The sequence below is a fragment of the Canis lupus genome, chromosome 36 (genome assembly GCF_003254725.2).
Source record: "Canis lupus dingo isolate Sandy chromosome 36, ASM325472v2, whole genome shotgun sequence".
NCBI lineage: Eukaryota > Metazoa > Chordata > Mammalia > Carnivora > Canidae > Canis > Canis lupus.
The window spans coordinates 4,199,905-4,222,276 of record NC_064278.1 but is presented as its reverse complement, the minus strand read 5'-3'; the positions used below and the strand labels follow the sequence as shown (position 1 = coordinate 4,222,276).

The 22,372-nt window shown below is 42.5% G+C and overlaps 1 protein-coding gene and 1 non-coding gene across 11 annotated transcripts in view; one reads left to right on the top strand and one right to left on the bottom strand.

Annotated features, from left to right (window-relative positions):
* The window catches only part of CCDC148 (coiled-coil domain containing 148), a 281,502-nt gene extending 275,251 nt beyond the window's left edge, over positions 1-6,251 (top strand). For 6 of the 10 annotated variants that reach the window (XM_049106222.1, XM_049106221.1, XM_049106219.1 and 3 more), the window contains 2 exons: positions 5,616-5,826; positions 6,165-6,250. The gene's annotated coding sequence lies outside the window, so the exon portion shown is untranslated. Of the gene's footprint in view, positions 1-5,615; positions 5,827-6,164 lie in introns of all 10 variants that reach the window. The other 4 variants (XM_049106215.1, XM_049106213.1, XM_049106210.1 and 1 more) reach the window with 2 other exon arrangements.
* LOC112674720 (uncharacterized) overlaps positions 1-22,372 on the bottom strand; it is a 34,755-nt gene that overhangs the window by 5,741 nt on the left and 6,642 nt on the right. Inside the window, exons 2-3 of the transcript XR_004803407.2 lie at positions 9,030-9,250; positions 277-397 (exon numbers count right to left, since the gene is read on the bottom strand). This is a non-coding gene — a transcript (uncharacterized LOC112674720). The remainder of the gene's footprint in view (positions 1-276; positions 398-9,029; positions 9,251-22,372) is intronic.

The following is a 22,372-nucleotide window of genomic DNA, read 5'->3' as shown; positions in this document are numbered from 1 at the left end:
CCCGTAAGACTACCTAAGTCCATCTGGGCAAGACGCAGTGTGATCTCTCACACCAGGTTTCCATGGAGGACAAAAAAGGAGGAAGACAGAAAGGAAATATTCCACTAGATTTAGTTTTCTTTCATTTAAATTTCTTTAAATTTCCTCAGGCCCAGCCTCCTGACACTCTCTAGCCCATCTGGGTATCTGCTGGGCCCGGAGCGTGCTGCTGTACTTTGGCAGCTCCCTGTCTGGAGCAGTCACTTGGATCTGATGATAGAAATCAGCCCGTCTCACCTATTCTCCTCCAGGTACCGATTCTGATAGCGGTGACTTCACAGCACCAGGCCTGGTGCTCTAATTGGATGAGCTCGTGGAGCATAAGCATTCTAGAAGTGGAGGGACTGCCAGGGCCATGCTGTCGAGAGAAAAGAGAAAGTCATTATACATCCTGCAAACTGGTACACGAGCAGGACATATTTTCTTCCTTCATTACAAGTTAGCAGCCCTCAGATAAATTTACATAATCATTATGACTTTGCCAAAGCTGAGGAAAACGTAAGTCAGCTCTAACTGACGCCTACCTGACACGCTGATAGATGTGTCCATCTGTGAGGACCAGACAGAGCCGTGTCCCCGCCCGTTACACGGAGCTCGCTCATTGTCAAGAGCGGAAGATGGGGACGGGGAGGCGTCCTGGGGTCGGGGCTCGGCCTTTCTCCTCGCCCTGCTGGGCTCTTCGCGGTGAGCCTCTGGAAAAGAGCCTTTCGCGAGACTGACTTGATTCCGAGGAAATATAAATTTGGCTGTCGTGTCATTTGTCCTCTTCCACGTACTAAATGGAATAGTAAATCCGCTTCGTCGTGCTCATGCGTTTGCTGCTAACTCGGCGTGGGCTGAGGGAGGGTAGAGGAGCGGCCTACACCGCCCCTGGGCCTTCAGGGCGCAGTGAGCCTATGTCGCCGTACTTCATGACCACAGCCCGTATTTTCCTCAGCATTTGCTACAATAAAATCAATGTCACCAGAAATAGGGGTCCCCAAAGGTAAGAGCGTTTAGTGACTCCTGGTGGCTACAGTATGTTCTAATAACTCTCCAGAAAGATCCTCTGTGCTGGAATTGGTAGCAGCTGGAGCTGAGTTTTGAATCGGTGGCTATTTCGTGCCTAACATAACAATCGAGAGTCAAACGTGTTCTTCAGTGTGTTCTCCTCTTGGGTACAAAGACTGTGTGTGTGGAAAAGCACCAGAAGCATCTTGGCAATGAGGTGATACCTGCCACTAGTTCTCTCATTAACGTATCTGGGAAACTATTGCAACCTGACCATCGTGTGCTCAGCTGAGTTCCCCCTCTCTTGCCATCAAGAGTATTAAACTATGGAAAGTCTGAACCCCTAGGTTGCCATTTTTGGTTCCCATTGAACAGGTCCTGGCTTCCAAATGCATTGTAAGCCTCCTGGAGACATGAATCAAACCTGTATTAATTTGCATGTCCAAGATTAACAAGCCTGGGCTTTGGCACTGGCTCTGCCACTAATGGGTAGACTCTCTAAATCTCATTCTCCTCAACTATAAATTAAGAGAAGGAACTATTATTTGATCTATTAGGTTCCTTCTAAATCAGATATTTGATAGGTTTATGATTATCACTTATTATGCAACATGATGATAAAATGACAAATGGGCTAATGTATTCCTGCTAAAGTCTCTCTCTCTCTCTCTTCTCTCTCTCTCTCTCTCTCTCTCTCTCTCTCACACACACACACACACACACACACACACACACCCTCAGCAGCTGTTGGAGAGAAGGAATTTTTAAAGAAGGGGTCCCCATTGGAAATCCTCTGTCTGCCCAGTGGAGGCTGCTTTTAATGGGCCGAGCCCTGGCCATGACACATGTTTCAGGTCTTTTTCCCAGACAGGACAGCGGATCAGTCCAGTGCTGTTTTTATTTCTTACTCGGAAGCTTTACTGCTTGTCTATGATAGTTTCACATTTATATAAATGTCACTTTATTGTTCTTACCCATTTACTGTGCATAAACAGTCGTAGCCTAAAAGTCAAGCAAAAACAGGTTTAGTAAAACAAAACCTGCCGAGATCGGAGAATATTCAGTTTCCTTCTAAGGCAGACGTTCTGTAATAGTTGAATGAGCAAATGGTTAAATGAATGGATTTTTCCATCTGAGCCCCAAAAGCAGGTATAAGGTCTTCCTGGCCCAGAGGGGAGCCCACCTCCGCTGCCCAGGCCTCCCGCCCCGGTCACCATCGGTCCATCACAGGTGCCATGAGGTGCTTGACAGATGAGGGCTCTTCCCCAGTGCAGGGCCTGCATGGCACCAGCTCCTCAGAAGTGTCACAACTCTGCATGGACACCCCCCACCCCGGCCTGGGCCCCTTGGGAGGGCTCCCACGTCCAGACACACGACAACATGGAGCTATTGTTTCGGAATACAACATTCCCAGAGCTGGATAAGGGGGAGAAGAGAGAAAATTGCTGGTGGCTTAATCAGTAATAAACTAAAGAGAGGAGGTGTGTTTTGAGGGGTTTGTCCCCCCTAACTTGAATAGCTAAGTGATAGCTAACAAACTCAACTAAAGTGACCCCAAAGCCATGTCCTGCCCCTAGGACTTCTTCCAACAATGAATGCCACAGCTGGGCTCTTAATTTGCTTGTGTGAAAATGCAAAGCAGGTGAGGAGAAAGAACTCTGTGTTCAGGATTTTGCACCTTTTTCTGCTAGCCTGTGAGGACTACAGAGGGCAGCCACTGAGGACCTAGGCCGGGGGAGGACACAGCACCGGTTCTGGGCACGCAGCATCTGTCCGTTCCAGCTCAGACGTCCTTTAGGTCCTCTCCCTCTTCCTCCAATCCCAGCCTCTTGGGCATAAACGCTGCAAACTCTTTCATTGTGCCCGGGCTCCCACCAACACAGACAAACTGAATAAAAATAAACACCTCCACCTTATAAGTGGTATAAGCACCAAGGGTCAGCTTTCAACTTTAATGTTTTTATTTTATTTTTTCAGTAATTTCCTTGTGGGTGCCCAGAGATGCTAGGGGTCATGTTCATGAGTTAACTTGAGCTAACTTGTGTCACTGACCTGTAAATAAGGCAACCTGACTCCAAGTTTGATGTACTTAATCAGTAAAGAAAAAGATAATCACCAAATCAAAGTAAGTGATGATTTTGCTCAGGTAGGTGTTTCCTGGTGATTTTGTTTACAGTGAACACCAGCCAGCATCCTGAGTTGCTACAGACAGCTCAGTTGGGGGCATTAGCAGGCCATATGCTTACCATGGATGTGGAATATAAGTAACATGAGGGGAGAAAAAAAAGAACAGTGAGTTTTAGATGTGTCTTCTCATTCCACAGTCCCCAACATAAGTCTTTATTGTAAAATGTGCTATGTTAGCTTAAATCTTTAAAGAAATCACACCAAGAGTTTCCAACTTCTCCTTCAGAAGAAATTCTCGTGAAATAAGCATATCGTTGTAGACTGGAAATCTCACTATGATATTTCATCAATTCCAATGATTTGTTTTTGTCTTAGTTTTATTCACATTTTAACGTCTCTGAAATTATAGGTGCTGTAGTCAAGGGTGTCGAATCTAATAACCATGTGGTGATAAAACTGTCTGGTGGTTGCGTGTGCAGTGGTCTATCGGGGTGCAGCCCGCCTCGGGGATGGGTGAGGCGGAGGCCAGAGGGAGGGGGGTAGCAGCCTAACAGTGCGGGCGGCCGGGCCAGCAGTGGAGTAGATGAGCAGTAGCAGATGTCAGAGACCCCGGGAAGTTGCCCATACAAGGGCACCAGAAGAGGTGCCCCTTGGCACCTTGGAAATCTGAGCTAAGGGCTTGGTGCCCCTTGGAAATCTGAGCTAAGCAGTGAGGAGCACAGAGTCTAAAGAAGGTCCAAGTCAGAGGGGAAGGCAACGGATGTAGTGTTTCAGGGCCTGCCCTCCGAGGTTAGATAAACCTGGCTTTGCACCCCAACCCTATCGCTGATTAGTGACTTGCTTAGTGTTACGTACATAATTTCCATGTGCTTCAGATCATTGTCACCAAGATAGAAAAATGCAGAACCCTTTGGGGGGTTTTGGTAAGGATAAAATGGGATCCAATATGGCAGAGGACATTGCACAAAGCCAGGTAACTTCCAAGTGTCCAACAAATGGCAACTACTAGTTTTCACATCACGTAGCAATTTCCTGGCCTTGCTTTTGAGCTTGCTTATTGTTGCTGTACTTGTAGAATTTAGTACAAATGAAGCTGGTTGGAATCCAGTAAGGAAAAGGCAGTTGGTGGCGCCTAACCAGTGTGGGCAGCATTAGGCACAGGATCAGAAGGACTGCTGGTGAGCTTCCTCCCAGCGATGAAGACTATCTGTCCAAGGAAACACCTAACTGAGGTTACAGAGTAGGTCCCCTCATTCACAAAAGATTTACTAGGACTATTGGGTGGTCTGATTATATGATGCGTTCTGTTTCCATTTAACAATAATTCCTGTTCCACATTCATTTTCAACTATAGGATATAATTATCCTTTTATCCAAGGCCTCTGCTAGTCTTCTACCCTCTTATTGTCTTTTCAGTGCCCTGTTACGGGTTTCTCTGATGGGCCTAAGGTTGGTAATGAACTGCAATGAAAGTTAGCCATAAAGGCTGGGTAGCAAAGAGGGTAAGATTGTGGTCTAAGGTGAGTCTTAAGTTATTATTCATAACTCATGACTTTTTTCCTTCTGTTGGTATGGAGAGTTAGGACTCGGCTCAACATCTAAGTACAAAGAGGTCATTTTTGTTGTTGTTTTCTTTTTACAAAATACAGTAGTTTGAAAATAACTTCATTATGTGGTGCCAGTGAATATAAATTACAACTCTTCAGATTGACCATATAACCAAAACAGATGTTAGAATAGCTTGTGGTTTGAATTCTTCTTTGAACTATAGATACTGCTGTAATCAACAGGAATTTCTGAATGTTTCTGGAGACACAAAGATAATATGTACAGACAGAAACATTTTCATTCTTGAGGACTTATTCCTAACTCAGACTTACTAAATATCACCTCTAGACACAATTTTCAGTCTGCCTGCTTTAATGAGAAGTAAAATATGGCTGAAGACCACCAATCAACATTGACCTTAAGTGGCACTTCTGTGATTTATGTCCTAAGCAAAATTATCATTTTTCCTGGTTTTATCAAAGAGGAAATAAATCGGGAAGGAGTCCTTCTGAAGAATTACAAAAATATGTTATGGACTTTGAGTAATGACTACCAGAATGAACTCACTTTCAAATATACCCAGTGTCTTTTTTTTTTTTAAGATTTTATTTATTTGACAGAGAAAATGAGTGCACAAGCAGAGGGAGTGGCAGGCAGAGGGAGAGGAAGAAGCAGGCTCCCCACTGAGCAAGAAGTCCCACATGGGGCTCCATCTCAGGACCCAGGGATCATGACCTGAGGACCTAAGGTGAAGGCAGACAACCAACTGAGCCACCCAGGCGCCCCTACTCAGTGTCTTAAAGGACTTAACTTTGCCATGTTGTCCATGTTGCATTAATCTGGTCCTATTTCTAGTCAGTTTGATAAAAACTGATTAAGCTATTCACCAGAGCTATCTCCCTTCTTTCCAGGCACACAACTCAATTCAACTTCTCAGCCTCCTTTCCAGTTGGATGAAGCCATATGCCTGAATTCCAGCAACTAGAATGTGAACAAATTTGATGAGTACCACTTCCATCCTAGCCTATAGAAATCTCCCACTGGTGCTCTAATAGATTGACTTCTTCTGTCTGCTGAATGAGTATTGACACCCAGGGAAACTTCCTAAGCCTCTCCTTGAAGGTGACAGAACAACCAGATGGAAGGAGCCTGGGTCCCTGAATCACTAGTTGGGGGGAAAGCCACCAGGAACATTTACTTTTTATCTATGAGAGTGAGAAATAAATTTACATTGTGTTAAGCAAGTAATATTTTTCAGCAGCAGCTAGCAACCCCTTTTAAAATCTAGTAAGCAAGGAAATGAAGGACAAAAGAATGTTTATTAGAAACTTTGAGGTTTAAATTTTATACACCCAGAGTTCTCCTTTCCTTTGTAGATAATACTATTAATAATGATTATCATCTTTATGAAGACAAGGCTAAATTTTCAGATACTGATGCATTTTATCCTCTCTTCTTAGCTAGAAGAAGATTGAAGGAATTCAAGGGAGTCGAGATTGAACCTGGCATGTTCTCTTTCAAAGATAAAAATGTGGCTGGAAGAAGGCAAGTTTCTGAGAAAACCTTCTGTGTGTGTAAAACAGACTTTACTTTACCTGCTACCTCTAAAGAATCCTGCTAGAGGTTAAACAGCCAATTCTGATCATACCAGACTATACTTCCCCAAGCCACACCACACACACACACACACACACACACACACACACACACACACTTTTTGCCTCCTAGCCATCAAAATGACCCACTCAATAAGAGTTGTTCTCTGGTGGGACCATACAGCATGTTTTCATTTTTGTTTTGTCCAAAAGACAATCTACAGAAAAGGTCCATCCATAACCAAGTAGATGTAAGTTTATAAAGTTGGATAGTGGTTATGACTAAGTGTGAGAATAAGTGATAATGAAAATCTATTTGGGTAGAAAGGTAAAGGTCTGATTCCTGGAATTGTAGCAAAGACGAGACAACTGTGTGTGTGTGTGGAGGGGGTGAGTCTCATAATTTTCATGTCTAAAATAAAGCTTTCCATCCCAATGGCTTCCCAGAAACTACCTTTAGAATATCAAAGTAGAGTACTTTCTTCTTTCAAATAGAGAAAGAGCCATGACCTTTTTCATCAGAGAAACTTAAGGTTTAATCCCAGCTTTTTTATTTACCAGTTGTGTTATGCCTATCACAGATGCCCTTGGAGAGATGGGAGGAAAGGAAGCAATTTAGCACCAATATTAATGAACATTACAGATTTATTTCTTCTCTTCCTCCCCCCTCCTTCCTTCCCTCCCTTTCTTCCTTCATCTTCTTTTCTTCTCCTATTTCTTCCTCTAGCTAACCTCTTCCTTTTCTTCAATACCCCTTCCCATTTAATGGACTGTTCTCAGTTACTATGACTCAGAGTATACCCAGTAGAGTGGGCAAGAAGTCTGGAAATGGGACTTAGAGGATCTTGGCCCCAGCCCTAGCTTTGCCACTATATGATGTAACTTATTTACCTCCTTTAACCTTTCAGAACAATTACCTTGTTTTATGGAGGAAATTAATACCTGCTAAATTCACCTACAAGACCTAATTTGAAGCTTTAGCAAGATAGTGAATGTAAGAACTTTGACTTTTGCTCCCTTCTACTAAAGAAGTGAATAAAAGTCAGATGAACACTGCACAATTCTCACAGATAGTTCTCACACAATTCTCATGTGCTGTGAGCACAGCATAACCTATAGACTTGTTGAAACATGATGTTGTACTACACTTGGAACTAATGTACACTGTGTGTCACTATACGTCAATAAGTACAAAATAAATAAAAATAATAACAATAACCGAGAAGAAAAAAGAAAACCACACAACTTCCTACTGGCAGTACTATGAATAGGTGCAGATTTTTGGAAAACAAAAGTTCTTTAAAAAGTTTATTCCCTTGACCATTTCTATGAATCATCCTAAGTAAGTGGGGAAAATCTTTAGTTATAAAAATATCCATTTGAGTGCTGTTTATCATAGAAAATACTTCAACATAAAAATCAACATAGACTAGAGAGTGGATGGTACAGCCACTTGACATTCATACACATGTTTCAAAGAAAATGTTGTAATATGGGGAGATGTTAACGACATAAAGTTAAGTGAAAAATGCAGAATGCAAAGTTATATAATTCCAACTGTTTAAAATATTTATTAAAAACAATTGAGAGAAAAGAAAATAAATTGATGGTATCTGTGTTTAAATAGTCAGGGGTGTATTTTAGGTGTGTTTGGTTCTTGTTTGTATTTTCTCAATTTTAAAATAAGCAACAGGAGTTGCTCTTATATTTAAATATATATGATAAAATAAATAATACAGAAGTACAATTTTCCTAGCAGTCTTACATAAACAATTTTCTCATAATATTTCTTATGAAATAACACAAATCTTAATAATAGGAAATATTGGATAATGGTTACTTTCAAGAAGTGGAATAAGATAGTATTGTTAGTTTTGTTGATTTAGTGTATGATTTAATAAAATGAGAATTAATGAGGTTCAGCTCTGAATGTAGATGTTAAGTTCACTAACATCATAACGAATTCCGAATACCCAGCAGTATTGTCAATAAAAATGTATTTATCTCTAGGGACCAGAGCAGCCAAATAATCGTATTTGTATTCAATTTAGTTTAGGAAACTTTATGTCTTGTTGGGATGGAGACAATTGTTCATGATGTGTACATTCTAAATGGTTTCAGAGTATGAACATAGCTTGATTCCTATTGGGATCTCTGACATTTCTCTAGCCAAAGGTATAAACTTTCTCTTAGGAAAATAAGAAGAAACGGCAGCAGAGGAAACTCAGTTGTTTTTCCTAAAGTTAGAAATAGTTTTAGCCTTACATCCCCAAGCATTGCTAGTAGGTTACATTTTAATATTATAATCATTCTATTAAGTAAGTAATATTAATAATGCAATTTACAAATGATGAGGCCAAGGCTTACAGACGCTGAGAAACTCATGCAAGGTTATACAACCAGTAGATTACAGAACAGTCATTTCTCCAATTTTGTCAGGCCCTAGTGGTCATTTTCTTTCTTTGCAGGGGGACTGTATAATATAAGCTACTGGGGTCTGGAAGCAGACTGCCTGGGTTCTGGGGTAAGTTACTTTATTTTGGTTTGTTAGATTCCTCATCTGTAAAAATGGGTAGAATGAAAATAATTGCTTTGCAAGATTGCCGTAAGGCCTGAGATAATGTCTGTGACATACCTGATGTACACGAAACAGAGACTAACTCTGTTAGCTCTCATTATTACAACTCTCACATGAAGAATCTGAAAGATAGCAGCTGTAAAGAGACTGACCTTGAGAAAGTAGGGTGTGGCAAAGTGCGTTCATCAAATGCCAATTCTTTTTCCACTGCTAGACCACAGTTCCAACTTCCCTGCAGTAAGGTGAAGTCATCTGACTGAGTTCTGGCCAATGATATGTCGGTGGAAATGACACACTTATCTTCTAGTATCTCACCCAATCCTTTGCCTTCTGGCCAAAATGCAGGAGATGGAAGTCCCTGGATCTCAAATGGCTGCAGGGTAGACATCACTATTTTAGATTGAGCAAGAAGCCACTGATTTTTTTTTTAAGATTTTATTTACTTATTTGAGAAATAGAGAGAGAGAGCCAGCAAGGAGGGGGAGAGGCAGAGGGACAGAGAATCTCAAGCAAACTCTGTGGTAAGCCCAGAGCCCAACATGGTGCTCTATCCCACAGCCCAGAGATCACAACCTGAGCCAAAATCAAGAGTCAGACACCTAAGCGACTGAGCCACCCAGGTACCCCAGAAGCCACTGATATTTGTAAATAGCATTATCCTACCTGAACAACAAGAGGTTTTTAGTTTTATCAACTTGGAAATGATCTTTGTGCCATTGGAAGATTTAAGTAGGAAATAAATGAAATGGGGTAGAAGCATAGAGCTGAGAAGGAACCAGAGAGACTGGATTTGGTTATAACAGGGGCAAAGAAAGAATGAATGGGCACAAAGTTCTGTAGAAACAGGATTTAGAGTTTATCAAGAAAAGGAATGCTCAAGAAAAAGCATGAAGAAGACATGAGGGCTAAAGAGCTTAGAGACTCAAAGACCTCAGTTTAGCAAACATGTGACAGCATAATACAAAATTATTGTCATAAGGTAAGTGAAACTGAAAAACAGAAGGTAAGAGAAAAAGAAGGACATTCTAATATAGAAAATATTTGTCCAGCAGCATTTTTCCACCAGATTCCCAGGAGAGAATATGGGAAATTTTAGCAAAGGAAAGCAGGCTTGCCAGAAAGAAAGGACTATAGCCACTCAGGGGGCTAGCCCATCACTCCGTCACCCAGTGTGTTCAGTGGTGACCTGTTCACTCGGGCTGACCCTGGTTGTGATGGCCCAGCACGCCGCAGCATCCATCCTAGCCTTGCCATGGCCGCCAGTCCTCCTGTCCCCTCCCCCACTTCATGAGCAGTGCGTCCTGAACTGGCAGCTTGATGCTCCCATGGCAATTCTTCCATACGCCCTGCCGAGGGGCATTTCTCACTCCTGACTCTCCATCTCCACTTCTTTGCCTCCTTCTTGGGTTTCCATGGGGTTCTATACATAGAACTTATGTGTATAGAAATTCTGTGTATAAGTTCATGTCATCTGTGAGTCCTGTAGTCCCTCAGCCCTGTAGCTCAGTGCTTCTCAAAATTTAGCTGACGTAAAAATTACTGGATTCTTCGTGGGCTCCTCTTCCAGAAGTTATGATTCAACAGGTTGGGGGTGTATGTGTCAGAATTTGCATTTCTGATAAGCTCCTCATCGGTGCTGATTTTGCTGGCCCAAGCAGCATGCTTTGAGGAGAACTGCCATGGAGGACTCCCTCTATCGCCTGTGCTAAATCTACCTCCTTTCCTCCCTGGTGGCCACTGGCCCAGCCCAGGCCTCCAGCACAGTGGTGCTAGCTGGGCCACTAGCCCTTCTCCTCTCTCAGGAAAACAATGTCAGCCATGTATGCAAGACAGGGAGCTGACTGCTGCTATGGGAATGACCTTAATTCAATTTAATCCATATTTATGAAGCACATCATTCACAGCCTTCGGTTATTTCAGTAATAATTATATACTGCCTTAATTATTAGTGATAACAAGTTTTCTTCCCTACACTGCAGTGGGTCAAGCCATCTTTGCCAAGAACCATCTGGGACCTCTTTGCTCTGCATTCCTCCCATTTTCCTCCAAATACCTCAAAAAATCTTAACAAAAAGCCAGTATCTTTATATATTTCCAGTGATCCTCAACCTAATTGCCCATTAAAATCACCAGGGAGCTTTTTAACATACTGGTTCTCAGGCCCCAATTAATTTAGATTCTGAAAGTACTTTTTAGATCTTCCCAGATGGTCTGATGTGCAGCCAAAGTTAGGAACCCCTGCTTTACGCCTTTGTTCCTGAAGCATCCTTCCCCTTCCCTTCCTTTTTTCACGTATTAGAATCCTACTTGTTCTTCAACCTCATATTCAAATATCACCTCCTCCATGAAGGCTTTTCCAAGAATCTTTCCTCCCTGGTCAATACAGATTCCTCCCCGCTGTGCTCCTAGAGCACTGATTTAGCATTTTACATGTTAATTTTCTGTTTCCCCAGAAAGATTGTGAATTCCCTCATACAAGCTGTCTCATATATCTTTTTTTAATCCCTAAGTCTTAACAAATTCTATTTGTTGAATTAAATTTAACTGTTCAGGAAGTGGAACAGAAGTACTATTAACTTCCTCCTCAAAAACATTTAGGGTAACAGATTCTTAATTAGTTAGTGGATCATAGCTGGTTTCAAAAATAAAGCATTCCATGATGTTAGTACACTCTCCTATTTCAGAATAAGCCTCAAAGCCTCAAGGCAAAAGGACACCTCCTTTCTTCTCTTGGTGAAGGGCAAGAGGACATTTACCCATAGTCTCTTGTTACACAAAGTGTGGTCAATGAACCAGCAGCAGCAGCTGCATTGCCTGGGTATTGAGTCAGAAATGTAAAATCTCAATCCCCTACCTAGATCTACCAAATCAAAATCTGATTTTAACCAGCTCTTCTGCTGTTCTCATGCACATCAAAGTTTGAGGAACACTGCCATCCACTTTCTCTTCCAACTTTTACAATTTCTGCTTTACTCCACAAAACTGCTTTCACTATCTAGAGATTTCCCAATAGAATCTATGAATCATTATTCTATAAAAGAGGAATCATTCATCTTCTCTGGTGATTCTAAACTCCAACAACATTTCAGAGTCACCTGGGGTGCTTTAAAAGGTATTGATACCTGGGCCCCCAACCCCAGAAATTCTGATTCAGTTGGTCAAGGAGATCTGGGCTTTGGTATTTTTAAAATCACCCATCTACTCTGTGTTTCCTATCTTCAAGAAGCAAGAATTCTCAAGCCAGCCAACCATTTACTTTGCTCTTTAGTTTTCCTTGATGTCTGCCCCAATGTCTGATAATCCCTTGGTCAGTTATTGGAGGACACATCCATAGAAGATTTTTATCCCATTGAGCTCACCAAGAGGCACTCCTAAGATGATCACTTTATTAATGATCAAAGGAAAGACTCGTTTGGGTATCCCACCAAATTCCACCCAGTATGAATCTGGCAACGGTAGTACTTTGACCTTTCCTTTTTTAAAGATTTTATTTATTTATTAGAGAGAGAGAGAGAGAGAGAGACTCCCCTACTGAGCAAGGAGCCGAACGTGAGGCTCGATTCCAGGACCCTGGGCTCATGACCTGAGCTGAAGGCAGACACTTAACTGACCGAGCCACCCAGGTACCCCTACTTTGATCTTTCTAAAATATATTTTTACTGAGTAGAATTGCTTTTACCACTTCCTCCTCAATCTTGTTTTGTATTTTCTTTTCCTAAAACATGGGTCAAAGGTGGGATTAGGAATAAAGTCTTATAGCAAACCATGAGAAGTTACACAGAATGGTCAGTTTTAAATATTGGTAACCAAAGGAAAGTGCTGGCTGAGAAGTCTTTCATTTTACCCTTGCTTTCATCTTCATAATATTTCCTATCCCTCTCTTTGGCTTCCCTAAAGAAATGAACACCTAGGAGGCTACCTCTGTTTGGGATGAGTAAGTGGAGCATTTTCTGAAATGCTGACATGATAAAGGCCGTTAGCAAGAGGTTTCACACAACTCTCAGCAAATCAGAGGGAACTCGCAAGAATTCCTTAAGCCTCATGAAGATTAATGCTCTATTATGTTCTGTGAACCTGGGGCAAGAATTGGAGCTAAATTTGTAGACAGCTTTGGCAGATTTATGTCTACCCCTGAGATGAATAACATACATGATATTTTAGAAGTGAATTCTATGTAAAGTCCATCACAAAGCACATGAAATCACTTCATAATAGGCTGCAACACAGTTAAATCTCCTTTAGGCATTGGGAAGCTCCTTTAATTATTTCTTAGGTTCAGCCCAGGGTCCTGGAATTAAAGGCTGAATCCCAGGCTGAACTTTGAGTTTGTTCACTCATGCAGGTTGGTTAAACCTTTGCATGTTTTTTATGACATTTTTTCTGTCCTATTTTCTTTTTTTTTTTTAAGTGAGATATAATTGATAGACTCCTCCACTTTCTTAGATGAGCCAAATACCATAAAGAACCAAGAAATGAAAATGCCATTGGGAAGCAAACGTGAATTGTTTTTATTCTGTTTTGTATTATGAGCTGTGTTCCAACTGTATTATCTCTAAATTTAAGAACATAATAAATAAATAAATAAATAAATAAATAAATAAATAAATAAATAAATAAATAAATTTAAGAACCATAACTGCAGAGGTCCATCTTATAACACTTAATATAAAATCCAAAGAATATCCATCTCATCAGAACAAATAAAAAATCAAAATTACTCACTCAACATATGTATTCCTGTCAGATTTTGTGGGTTTATTCTGAGCAAGTAAATTTGAAGCCATAGTTTTTACTACATCATTTTTAAGTTGATGTCAGAAAAGAAAAATATTGTGATTTGCTATTAAATTATAGATGAAATCATAGTAGTTCAGCTCCAAGTTAGAATGATACCCTCCCTTATAAGCTATGTTTTCTTCTAAAATTGCTAATGGAGCTTTTCCCTCGGCATTCTAAAGTCCCTTATCAATTCAAAATATCCTCCCTGACATGGCCTTTTATACTCCAATCCAGCTCTCAGAAAAGCACTTCCCCAAGGTGATAGGCTCTCTTTGAAAGTGTGGCATCCTGTCTTCTTGACCAAGTTGGTTAGCTTGTCAACTGTTAACCAGTGAGCCTTTCTCTCACATCTGGCCTTAGTCCCAGTGTGGGTCTGGTGTAGCATACTGACTTATTTATTTTGAGACAACTATACATGGATATGAGTTCTCCATTGATTTCCATAGCAACTCCACTGGGTTATCTCAAAAATGTGTCCCAAAAATGTCTCCCTTTCCAAACATTTCATTTTCTTACCCCCCATCCCTACCTCTCCCCAACTTGGTCTCATTCTTTATAATCAGAAGTGAGGAGAACATTCAAAGTCAGGACTTCATGTGAACTTTGCCCATTCAAAATCACATGGAAGTTCTGATAATTAAACACAATCCATTTCCCAGGGGCTCTTCACTTAGCTAAATCCTAGCTAAAATCCAGTGAACTACCTGCCAGAGGTTAATCCAGGTAGAAAAATGAACTATAGTCCAATATTTTTAGAAAACACAGTGTTAAGAAATCTGTGAATTCCTAGGGCACCTGGGTGGCTCAGTGGATTTAAGCATCCAACTCTTGATTTCAGCTCAGGTCATGATCTCAGGGTTGCGAGATCGAGCCCCGCATCGGGCTCCATCAGGCTGCTTAAGATTCTCTCTCTCTCTCTCTCTCTCTCTCTCTCTCCCTATGCCCCTCCGCCACAGCTTGCATGCTCGCACATGCACATGAGCTCTCTCTCACTGTTTAAAAAAAAAAAAAAAGAAATCCATGAATATACTACCTTGCTGCTGCTTCTCACTTTATACTTTAGGAATAGAAAATCTAAAAGATTTTAGAGGAAATTCATCTTGATCCTTTTTTGCCTCAGATTTCATGGCAATCAACTATGATAATTAAAATCCTATGCTGGAAAAAAAAATCCTATGCTGGTAAGAGCTTTGAGAACATTAGTCTCATCACTTTCAAGCAAATCAGAGTTCAAAATGTCCATAAGTGCCCAAACAACAGCAAATACAAAGCACTGCATACTGTGAACGGATTTCCTTTTTTTTTTTTTTTTTTTATGAGTCATAGAGAGAGAGAGAGAGAGAGGCAGAGACACAGGCAGAGGGAGAAGCAGGCTCCATGCGCCGGGAGCCCGACGTGGGATTCGATCCCGGGTCTCCAGGATCACGCCCTGGGCCAAAGGCAGGCGCTAAACCGCTGCGCCACCCAGAGATCCCTGTGAACGGATTTCTAAGAATGTGCACGACAGTCAATAATCAAGTGTTCATATCCTACCTGGGATCTCCGTGTTGAGGATGCTCCTCTTTGTGGTGATAGTCACTCTGGAAAAACTCCTCAAATTCCATGCTGGGCTCCTTCAGTCCAACTTGCCCAGGTAACAGAGCTTACAGAATGAGACAGAAAGCGACTGGAGAACTAACGTAGTAGCAGCCTAAACCTTGCCGCTGCCACCACCAAATAGATGTGTGTAACTTTGCCCAAAGTACTCAGAAGTCCTCGAAGAAACTGATCTTCGCATGGGTCATAACAACCTTGAGGCAACATAAGCCTGAACAGGGGTGTTGCTTCTGTGACTTGAGACAGAAGTACCTGTTGGTAGTTTACAATGATACATCCGTGTCCCACCTGGTGACCCACCTCCCACTGCTCCACCTGAGCGTGGGAGCTGCAGCATGCCCACTCACCACCAGGGCATCTCCACCCTTTACCTGGTATTCCATGCTGCATGTCTCAATTTATTTTAGGGGATAATGAGGAGGACCACCGAATTCCGGTCTGGCATTTACCCCTGGCTCTGACAGGCGACACTGCGAGCTAATTAGATACGTGTTAGCTAATTAATGACTCCTGTGACTTCATTAGACTAATTAACAAGCCTGTTTCCAGTGCAAATCCCATCAGCCATGGTCTCCATCACCAGTAGTGCCAGGTCGTGCCAGCCAAGATTCATGGGCCCCATAGAACAAGACCCCAGGACATTAAGGCAAGTGGACATCATTGGGGTGAATTGCACAATAGCTTTGTGGAATCCTTGAAAGCAGAGTACTGATTAATGTCTTCTAGCTGGACTTAAATGATTTTCCCTAGTTTTCAATCTTCCCAGACTCCATCCTACTCTTATGGTAGCTTGTTCCTGGATGGTATTAATTTTTTGTGTTGCAAAAGGCCAACCACTTGAATGGCAAAGGGCAAAGCTTTCGTTTGTAGAAAGCAGGTGCACAGGCTGCACGGGGCAACCAAGGGCCAGCACTGGACCTTTTGTAAATGAAGGCCGCATGCCAGGCAAAGCCCTGTGACCCGGCACAGCCTCGAGGTCGGTGGGCCTGCGTCGGCTCTGCCAGATCCACGCTTCACAGGGCCCGACCCCGGACAAAGGCCTTTACTTCCCTCCGGCTGGCTCCGCGGTGCCAGCATTCTCCTATTCTCACTCCCATGACAATGCTCTATCTGGCTCGATTTTGCCCCTGTCTCTTTAGTGTTGGAGAAAAGAAATCAGTCCCAGTGTGCAGCCGGATGACCTTGGGTCTCTCTCCAAGATCATTATGCTTTCTGCTTAATCGGTGAGATGTACTTGTGTAGACGTAGGACCATCCCCACCCCCGACAACAGTGCTCCTACCATTCTGGGGAGGAGCATGGCTAGGAATTGGGGCTCCCCGAAACGTGCTCTGAGGCCTGGGCAGCTACCTCATGCCAGCCCCTGTGCTGAATTCTGAGGACATAAAGAGGATGAGATGGGTGGCCTCTGCCCTAAAGGTATTTACACTCTGGAGAGAAGAGAGATGAGCAGTAAAGAATATGACAGGATCTATGGAAACCCTTCAGTGAGGCCTTGAGCCCAGCGGCGGGGGGGGGGGGGGGGGGGGGTGGTCAGGGAGGGGCAGGCCCTTCTGGGAGGATGTGATTCCTGGGCTGTGTGTTGAGGAAAGATGTAGTCCCAAAAACTATTCCTGGGGGTCAGGGGTGAATACGAGCGGCCTGTGCTCAGGGCCCAGGGGCCAGTGTGTGAGATGCACAGAGGTGATAGAGCAAGCGTCTCACTTAGGGAGCCTTTTGTAGCAGTATGTGCTTCTGCTTCCACTTATAGGCAGCAGAACATCTCCGACAGGGCATGGTGGCTTTCAGCTTTTAAAATTCTGGCATTTTAAAAAATAAAGAAAGGCCAAAATAGGGTGGTGGTAGTCATGCATTAAAAGTTTACACTTAATGGGGGCCCTGGGTGCTCAGTCGGTTAAGCATCTGCCCTCAGCTCAGGTCATGGTCCCGGGGTCCTGGGATCGAGCTCCACGTGAGAGCCTGCTTCTCCCTCGCCCCACTGCCCATGCTCTCTCTCACTATCTCTCTCTCTCTCACATAGATAAATAAAATCTTTAATAAAAAAATTTTATACTTAACAAATTGGCATCTTAACTCTTTTAATAAAGAATATAGTCGAATTACATCACAAGACATTGCAGGGCTTATAAAAATATTTCTTAATTCATCACACATTGTAAGTTTAATGGAACAAAGTTTAGAAGTTGAGTCTAATTTTAGAACAACCACTGTCCCACCTTTAGGCTGGGCCTGCCTCCCTGAGGCCATGCTTGGTGCTCTTTTCCTTTCTCCCGACCAACCCCTTCTGCTCTGGGCCCAGAGTCTGTCTTGAGAGTGCCTCTCCACGAGGTGCCTACAAAGGATCCTATAGTTCTCCTAAGGCTGCAACAAGCACTCTTGCCCAGGAAACAATCACGCACACACACACACACACACACACCCTGTGAGAGACAGGGGTGGCAATGCACAGCAAAGCCCCACCTCTACTCCTTTCTTTTGTCCCTCTCTCTGAAGCTGGTCTTTCATGGTGACGATGGGGTAACTCTTTGGGGTAATGCCTACCTCCTGGCACCCCAGTTTCCTCTGCTCCACCATTTGGCCCATGCTACCATCCATGGCTTGAAAGAGCTCACGAATGTTTTAAGTTATCCATTCTGATGCTAAGCAGTGTATTTTTTCATTTATTCATTGAACAAATATTTACTGAGCACACACTGCGCTCCAGGAAATCTAGAAAGTGCTGGAGCTACAGGTATGATTAAGAGAGCTCTTGCTTCTCTGATTTCTTCCACAAAAATATTGACATTCCATAAATAGAAAAGATACAAGTTACCACACTGCTCATGCAAACCTGTATGTTGAATCACTTGTACTAAGTGATTCAACATTCTATTTTTATTTTTAATTCTCGTATAGTTAACATACAGCATTATATTCTCTTCTTCATACCTAATAACTAAAGCTCATTGAAACTTTGGATCTTTCCTTAAGTGTTTACTCTCCAATACATAGATTGCAGCTGCCTCAAATCCTTTAATGAAGAGGGGAGGTATTAAAAAACACACAATTGTTTCCTTTATGGAATAGACATGTTGCAACCTGACATTTTTACTCATATGTACAGGAAAATGTATCTTATTTTCTATTAGCCATCCAATCTTTCCCAATATGCCCACCATCCTGAAAGTTAGGGCAAGGCATGGTGACTTTAAACTTGCCAATCAAGAACATCTTCATGTCTTTGCTTTACTTTTTAAGCTTTTTTTTTTTTTTTTTAAGATTTTGTTTATTCATGAGAGACAGAGGCAGAGACATAGGTAGAAAGAGAAGCAGGCTCCCTGCAGGGATGTGGGACTCGATCCCAGGACCCTAGGATCATGCCCTGAGCCAAAGGCAGACTCTTGACCACCGAGCCAGCCAGGTGTCCCAGGTCTTTGCTTTAGACAGTCTCATTTAAATGGCTTGATCTCTTTCAAGTACATGTTTTCCTCCCTCTGCCCACCGCTCCCATGTGAGATGACGCACACTGAATGGGATGGGTGGGGAGAGGCTTACTTGGTTACTTGACAGGAAGGAAGATCAGGGCTCTGGGATCCATGTTCTTAGGTCCCCATCTTTTGGCTCCACTGGGAGGTGGCAGGTCAGGCTCTATCCGTTGTGTTCTGGGGAAGAACCTATAGCTATTTGGGTTGGTCTATAGGTCTCTGAATGGGGTGACGGAAATGTAGCTGGGCCCATCTGGCACATGGAACATGATGCTGGCACCCACCTCTGAAGTCTGAGGCCTATTTGTCTCAAAGCTCCCTTTTCTGGTGGCCTCTTCGTTTAGTCCTGAGGCCCCTGACAGCCCACTGGCTTCTGAGAACTTCTGCTTCCTTGCGAGAGTACTCTGCATGCTAGATGTAGGCTTTGGTGTTGTCTTGAGCTGTCTCTCTCGATTCCTCTCTGCCCACTTGGAGCCCCACACCATGCTAGATGGAGATTTTCCTATAGACTTGCAATCTCTCCCAGGCTTCATCGAAGAATGCACACTTCCTGCTCCTGTGGTCTCAGGCTGACCTATGCCTAACTGGATACTTATATGGTACTGTCTCCCTTGAATTTCATCCCCAGGGGTAGATGATGGCCAGGAACCCTGTCTGAACATCTTGCCCTACTTCTCCCTGCTTCCAAGCCCACCTTTCTCATCACAGGGAGATGAGGTCCTCTTTGTATCTTTTCTACCTGACCAAAGTAAAATACCCTTGTATCATAAACTGAAATTTCCCTGGCTTCTGGAAATCCCCATCTTCAAGTTCACAGGACCTAGCTTCTAACAGTTAATGAAAACAAATATTCTTAAAATCTTATTGTTCCTCACACTGCCTCCTTAGGGACTCAGACTTCCTGTGAAAAGACTCCTAAGTCAAGGCACCTGGGTGGCTCAGTTGGTTAAGCATCTACCTTTGGCTCAGATTATGATCTCGGGTCCTGGGATCGAGCCCCACATGGGGCTCCCTGCTCAGAGGGGAGTCTGCTTCTCCCTCTCCCTCTGCCCCTCCCCCTGCTCATGCTTGCTTGCTCACTCTCATAAATAAGTAAAATCCTAAAAAAAAAGTCCTAATTCCCCGAGGTACAACCTACCTCAGCAAGTAGATAGGAATATGGACTATGAAAATGGTCTTGTGCCCAGAAAGGAAAGAAGAGCTTGGTAATATGTTTCAAAGCCACTATCTCCATAACACTTCTAAGCAATAAGAATTAAAGCCTTGGCACATAGGCCAGGAATACCAGTATTTATATTGTTCTTTGGAGTACTTATCCCTCTACAGTTCTGTTAGAATTCTGTACTTGAACTATATGATCCTCTTCTAGATGGGGCCATGCAGAGGGGCAGTGGATGAAGCCTTTGCCATGAGCGGGGTCCCTTGAAGGGGATTCTAGTGGAGACTGACCCACACTGAGACCATGGAGTGGATGCCAGCATCCCCCAGTCCTTGCAGAGGACCGAGGCTCCTGTGTTCAGTCCCATGGGATACTAGAGTTACTCTAGTTAGGTTTTGAAAGTTCAGTAATTGTGTATGAGATTAGAAATACATTAAAAATGACATATTTTCCAGGACCCACAGAGCTCTGACATCTGGAATCTTTATAAAGTTGAGATTTTCTGTAAGAAAATAACTCCTCTTTGAAACACAATAGAGAGCCTGGAAATAAACCTATGACTATATGGTCAATTAATCTTTGACAAAGGAGACAAGAATATGCAATGGGAAGAAGACAGTCTCTTCAACAAATAGTGTTGGGAAACCTGGACAGCAACATGCAAAAGATTGAAATTGGACCACTTTTTTACACCATACACCAAAATGAACTCAAAATGGATTAGGGACCTAATGTGAGATCTGAAAGCATAAAAATCCTAGAAGAGAGCATAGGCAGTAATTTCTCTGACATTGGCCAAAACAATGCCTTTCTAGATATGTCTCCTGAGGCAAGGGAAACAAAAGCAAAAATAAACTATTGAGACTACATCAAAATAAAAGGCTTCTGCACAGCAAAGGAAACAATGAACAAAACTAAAAGACAACCTACTGAATGGGAGAAGATATTAGCAAGTGATATGTCCAATAAGAGTTAGTATACAAAATATATAAAAAACTGATATAACTCAACACCAAGCGCCTCCCAAATAATCCAATTAAAAATGGACAGAAGACATGAACAGACATTTCTCTAAAGAGGACATCCAGATGACCAACAGACACATGAAAAGATGCTCAACATCACTCATCATCAGGGAAATGAAAATCAAAACCATAAGGAGATATCGCCTCACACCTGTCGGAATGGCTAAACTCAAAAACTTAAGAAACCACGAGTGTTGCAAGGATGTAGATTAAAAGGAACCCTCTTGCATGTGGTGTATATGCAATGGGATATTATTCAGCCATAAAAAAAGTTTGGTCCAATTTAACACCCTACCTGTAGCCAGTTCTGTGTGCTCCTGAGCAGTTTCTATAAAGGGAGTTAAAAGGCCCTGGGCCTGAGAGGCTCTTAGCTCCCTGTGGCTTGCCCATTATGGAGATTTGAGGCCTTGGAGATTAAAGCTCCGAGTTTGTTTCACAGCCCCAGATGAAAATGCGCCACCTGTGGGGTGTCTGGCTGGCTCAGCTGGCAGAGCATGTGACCCTTAACCTCAGAGTTGTGAGTTCGAGCCCCATATTGGGTGTAGAGTTTACTTTTCAAAAAAGAAAATGCCCCACCTGGAAAGTGAAGTTCATCAGGAAATCAGACTTTCAGTTGGAAAGAAGCTCTGTGAGTTTGACAGATCTCACCCTGAAATGAGAGAGGACGCTATTTGCCTTGAAACTCAAGGCAGGTGCAGCCCAAACTTCTAACAAAATCCAAGGTTATTACTGCTGCTGCCCAAGAAGGCCCAGATGGGAAAATAATGCTAATACATCGTGGAGGTGATGAATTCCAGGCCCAGAAAGTCATGAAATTTCAAAGCTGAGTGATTCTAATTTGGGTTTAGCTGAGTGCCAGCGAACAGCGTGTTCCATGGGTAACTCTCCTAACCTACTAAGTGCAATACACTGAGTTGAACTCACATTTTTTCTAAAGCAGTAGAAAATCTTGAGTACATCATCATGGTCACATTCACATTTCTATTAATGCCATCCTTGGAAATGTCATGATTTTTCTAAAGTGATTTTTTTGAACACTTCACCTTGGCTTTGCATCTCATTTTCTATTGTGATGATTGTCGGTTTTTCTCTCAGTATTTCCTTGAAGTTTTCATTATGAAACATTTCAATCATGTAAAAGCGTGCAGCTATAACAGATGCCCGTGTAGTTAATACACAAATTTACCAATTACTAATATTTGCCACATTTAATACAATTTTTTTAAAGAACCCATTAAAATGATTTCCACCTTCCTTACCTTTGCATTACTTTTGTTTTCTATCCAGAGGCAGGATAAGTTAGTGGATATTGTTCTAGCGCACATTTTAAACTTTTATTATGTGTTTATATCTACATGAGCGAGTTACATGTATATCTGTACCTTAAACCTGCCTGTGCTCATGTGTGTGTGTGTGGTAATATAAGCTACGGGGTGGGGAGGGGGGGAGAGACAACGTGAGAGAGTGTATGTA